Here is a 5,934-nt window from a genome sequence, read left to right as displayed (position 1 = left end):
GGATGAGGATGTACCTCGGCCGACACAGACATACCTCATTGATGATATGATCCTTCATGTTATGCCCGAGCCGAAGAAGGGGAAAATGTGAGAGCGGCAGAGGATAGACCCAAGTTGAGGAGAGGACCACGTCGAGTGAGGGAGAGGACGGCTGAGACCCGACCACAGCCAGCAGCACCACCGCAGTACCCATTTCCTTGCTATCCCTACCTTGATACCCCAGAGATACGCGCGAGCTACTTGGCAGAGAGAGTGTTCTTTACCTTGACGCTCCAGAACATGCACGAGATGGCATATACTCAGGGTATTAGGACCGAGGGACCGCATCCTATGTGGTGAAGCAGAGTTGGAGACTACACTGGGGTTTTCCACTCTTACGAGGTGGACATGTCCGCGTGGGGGACACCACAGTCCTTTGCTTTTGGCGGTTTGACCCCATGGTATGAGAGTCCATAGGTTGGAGAAGGGGATGGTGCGGGTCTTGGGGCTTCAGGGGCAGGTACCTTGGGTGGTGATGGAGATGTGATGATGGATGAGCAGCAGCAACAGAAGTGATACTCCTTTTTCTTATCTTGTTCATGGTTGCGTTGGATATTAGTTTGCGTTATTTGGAACTTTCGTTTTTCGTACTTATCATGTTCGGTTGTATGTTGGCCATAAGGCCGTACTTGCTTTGTTGAGACTTGTTTGTGGGACTTGGGGTCGGGTTATCATCCCGACTCGCGTATATATATTCGTTTTGTGTTGAAACAGGATATTTTGGAGTCGTTTTGACCTGTGGCCACTCGACCGAGTGCCCCTCACTCGATCGAGTAGCTGCAGGTGTAACAGGTGAAGAGTATTCTGATCTCCAGCTACTCGATCGAGTAGCTAAGACACTCGATCGAGTAGAAGGCACTCGATCGAGTACCCTGTACACTTGACCGAGTAGCATTGTTTCAAGGACCTGTCGATAGTTAAAATTGTTTTAATGTGTATATCATTGCATGTTTTGGTGTTTAACATGGTTTTTGATGATTAGTTGGAAGTCGTGCTTGGATTTTGAATACAGATTCGTGACGAATAGTGCAAGTAGTAGTGGGTTCTTATTGCATTCATTTTACATCCTCAACGTTTACTAGCTTAGTAGCCTAACTTATTTATGATCGAAAAGACTAGTTATTTTTTCACAGAATTTGCGTATTCTCCATATACAATTGATACATACATGCATTCGTGACTGTGGCTAATTATTCGAATAAAGTAGCAAATGATTTTATGAATTAGTGTTGGTATGATTAATGAGTAACGTCCATAAGGCATTATATGTGTTGGATAAATGACAAGAGGTAAGTTCTAGTAATGTGGGTAATAATTCGGTGATGAACTTCAGGGACGAAGTTCCTTTTAGAGGGGAAGAGTAATGTCGCAAAATAAAAAGGCCAATATTACAATAATTTGTTGTTTGTTTATAATACTTTCTATTATTTCTGTTTCATTCCTAATACGACGCTATAATTGTTTTCATTTGTTTGTTGAGTAATTTGTATGTTGAAGTAAAAGTTGAATAATGTGCTATGAAAAGACGGTCATAGAGAGAAAGTTATGATGTCACGCATTGGAATAGAACCGTTGGGTGACATAGTTGTGTCATGTGACATGTTTCGTTTTGATAGTCGCGTACTAGTAAAGGTATCGTCTCTTAGTGCGTGGCTAAGAGTTGTAAGCAGCGGTGTAGTTGTTGGTTGTGTTGGTCCATGTTGTGAGGTTGGTACTTCAAGTGGTAGGTTGTAGAAGTCGATCAATATGGTGTGTTGGACATGGTGTGTTAGACAGTTGATGATGATGACATGACGTTTAGTATTTCTGGGGAGTAGTGACCTATGTCGGAAGAGTGGTGACGTTGATCTTGTTTCCGTATCTGGTGTTTTGGGGAAGGGTGAGTTGAACTTCAGGGACGAAGTTTTTTTTAGGGGGGAAGACTGTAATACCCGCCCTTTTAGGGACCCGTTGACCAGCATTGACCGACCTTGGGAGCAGTAATAGTCCTTAGGAATATGTGCCAAAGTTACCTCGTGTCTTGAGTTGTGGGTGATACTCGATAGAGTATTTTGGATACTCGATCGAGTAGGGGCCACTCGATCGAGTAGCGTCTTTTCAGCGAGGGTTTATAATCGTGTTTTCCTAAAACCGCAAATCATTTCCGCCTCTTTATTCTAAACCTAGATGTCGTCCCTTCCTCTTTCCTTCACCACATACCTTCCATGGGAGCCTTTGAAGGTCCTTGTGCCATAGGAGTGCATAGCTTGAGTCGGGTAGCGGTCCTTTGCCAGATTTCCTCATGTAGGTACGTCGTCATCATCATCCGTGTCTTTGTATTTTCAGTTAGGGTTGGAATGGTAGTGATAGATGATTGTATTGTTGTGTATAGGTGTTGCTTGATTGCTGGGTATTACGTGTATGGACATGGAATCGTTGCAGTCGCTTAAAGGTAGGTTCGCCTACTCAGTTTCTGTTGAATGTCTAGTGTGTCGGTTGCTGTGTCGTTGTTGTATTGTTGTTGTGGCCGTAGAGTTGAGTATACATGGTAGTTGGTTGGTGTATGTTGGATGTCGATTGTTGTTGTGTTGCAGCTGTCTGTGATTGTTTATCTCTGGTTCTCGAGATGCGTCCTCGGCTGAGTGGAGTCACTTGCGGGAGTGGCTTCATGCCCTAGTTTCTCCCTCCGTGGAACCCGCCACGGGAGGGGATGTGCACATTAATGGGACAGGGTTGTCGCTCGGTATGATGAGCGGGGCTTAGGTGGGAAAGACTGCGGCCCCCCACTGGCAGAGCTGGTCCAGTGGACAGTCGGTGACGGTGATTGGTTGGAGTGATTGAGATTGTGTGTGTGTTTGGTTGTGGTTGTTACAAGTCGGTTATACTTATTATGTCTTATCTCAGTTACTGACCTTGTGTGGTTGTCTGTTTATTTGTTGTGTCTGCCGTGATCCCTTATGGTGAGCAGTCAGTCTTAGCAGGTGTCGTCTTGGATGGTTGCTGGAGTCCGGGATGGGATGAGTCCTCACGAGTTATGGCAGGAAGTAGTTTATAGTGATGAGTTGTATCTTTGTTTTAACAGTTTGATTGTGACACTTGTAAAACAGATTAAATGTTCTTTATTGACCTTTGATGATTACTTTCCTCGGGCAACCGAGATGGTGATGTCCTTATATGCTGGGGAAGATCCTAGTAAGGCTCCTTGGTATATGGGGTGTCACAAACGGTTCCTTCAACTTAATGAACTTGATGAGATGAGAATGGATGCCTATGAAAATGCCAAACTTTATAAGGAGAGGACCAAGCAATGGCATGACTCGAATATCACGAGGAAGGACATTGTTGTAGGGGACAAGGTGCTACTCTTCAACTCCCGATTTCAATTGTTTCCCGAAAAGTTGAAGTCTCGGTGGTCGAGGCCCTTTGAGGTGGTTACCGTGTTCCCCTATGGTTCATTTGAGCTGAAAAATAGCAAGGGAGAGTGCTTCAAAGTGAATGGGCATCGAGTTAAGTACTTCTATGAGGGTCAACCCATCGAGACCCGAAATGAAGTTGATTTTGAAGATTCCCCATCCTTGGGGGATGAGTAATTTCAAGATTGAACAAGCAATGGTTTGGTGGAGTCCCACAAGAACCACCATTAGTAAATAGCATGCATTTAGATAGTTTATGAGAATTTTTGGATCGACAATACTTGACATTTTGGGTCATGACAGTTGTCATCTTGAAGAAATTGGGATTTTGGATGAAGAACAAGTGTATGACCATCAATTGGCCTTTTCCCGACTTGATGAATCGGCTTTGAAAGACGAAAACACGCAAACCAAGGCCAATTGATGATGGGATGTGAAGCTAGGGATATAATGAAGAAAATGGGCTTGAGCGTATTTCCAGCCGGGTGCCCGGCCACCGGTCTTTTGACCGGCTGGGAAGTTTATGACAAATGTTGTAAAAACTTGAAGTTTCAAAGAAGAGGGAACTCCCAGCCGGGTGACCGACGGTTGGTCTTCTGACCGGCTGGGAAATTCCTGGAAAATTTGTTAAAAAATTGAAAGTTGAAGGGATGGTGAGTCCTAGCCGGTCGGCCGGTCCACCGGCTGGGAATGCGTTTATACGAGGAATTGGCGAAAAAGGGAAAAGAGGAGTCCCAGCCGGCAGGCTGGAAGCCGGTCCACCGGCTGGGAATACAAATGTAAGGAAATGAGGCTTTGGGTGTTCTCCCAGCCGGGTAACCGGCGGCCGGTCTTATGACCGGCTGGGAGTGTTCTGTAAATTTCAAATTTTTTTCGAAAAAGACTTGTTCTCCTAGCCGGGTGACCGGCGTCCGGTTTTCTGACCGGATGAGAGCCCTCTGTCGTGAATTAAACCACAAAAAACACCCCAATTCTTTCATAATTTCGACAACTTCTTCTCTCATTCCTCCCTCTAAACCCTAACTCCCTTCCCCAAAATCACCAACCACCACCTCCAACACCCATTCCACCACCAACAAACCACCACAACAATCTTCCCCTCCATTAACCCTCTTTCAAAACACCACAAATGGCACCAAAAAAGAGAGTGAGGAAGAGAGACTTGGCTTTACAACAAGACGAGATGGTGGCGGCCGCGGCTCACGAAATGAGTTCCGATCCGGCGTTCCCGGACCTCAAGTTCTCATCCATAACCATGAAAGGTAAATTTGTTCTTTTCAAACAATGTCCCCTTACCCCGACCCGTTTCATTGATAGACAATCCATGAGGGAATTAGGGCTAGACCAAGTAACTTTAGACTTGTTTGAAGGAGTAGGAATGAGGTTCATGTATGAAATTCATGAAAAAACATATGCCCGTCTCACATGGAAATTCTTGAGCTTGCTTAGAATTGATAAACACCGCCAAAGCCAAAAGGTTGCCTTCTTGAATTTTCAATTGATGAACAAGGACTACGCCTTGACCCTACCCACATTCGCCGCTCATTTTGGGTTAGACACTAGCCCTTCTCACAAGGCCCCCGAAACATTTGACCATGGGGCTTTATGGAAGGCTATTACCGGCCTTGATGATAACTCTCGCTATAAGAGAGCGGCTAATACGGTCCACAATGCGGCAATTCGGGTTTGGCGTCGGTACATGGGGTGGACCGTTTTTGACCGAGGGGAGAATGACAACTTCCGCACGGAGGAGTTGGAAATTCTCGGGTCTTATCTTTGTTCCAACCCTACTACCTTTAAAATTGACATTGCTCATCACTATGCCCTACATTTACATCGCCTTAGCAATTTCCCGGGCCAAAAGACCTCTATTATGGTAGGTGGACTCATCACCCACCTAGCCAAGCGACTCAACCGAAAGGTGAATTTGAGTGGGATGTGGTATATTATTTGGGACACCATGGTGTTCAAGAACTACCTCCACCGCAACCTCGGTTGGATGAAAACCAACCCAAATGACCATCAAGACTATTGGCAAATCCGAGTGGATGGTGTTGATCGGAATTCCATTGCCCTTCCCAACCCCGAAAAAATGAAAGTGGTGCCCAACTCACCACATTACTTTCTTGAAATTGAAGACCCCGAGGATCCCAACATTCCCCAACAACAAAATCCCAACCTCCTTAACGCCTGTGATCGGCCTATCCTCCCCGCAAGACCCACCTTGCGGTATGCTACACCTTCTTCCCCTTTTGTTGCCGGACCCTTCCAACAAGGGGAAGGCTATTCTAGTCACCAACCGTTCCAACAACAACAACATCTTCCCCTTCATAGTGACCTCATATCTTTCATGAATGAGATGAGGATTAGCATGGCCTCCGCCGCTAGTGAGCGCCTTGGTCTCCAACAACGCATGGACCAGATTTACTACGACCACTCTCTTGGTCAATTCCCGGTCTATGACGACATGATGAGGCGGCAATACAAGCACCCCTCCAAACTC

Source organism: Silene latifolia, chromosome 3 (genome assembly GCF_048544455.1).
Source record: "Silene latifolia isolate original U9 population chromosome 3, ASM4854445v1, whole genome shotgun sequence".
Lineage (NCBI taxonomy): Eukaryota > Viridiplantae > Streptophyta > Magnoliopsida > Caryophyllales > Caryophyllaceae > Silene > Silene latifolia.
The sequence above is the reverse complement of the archived record's forward strand: the minus strand, read 5'-3'. Positions refer to the sequence as shown.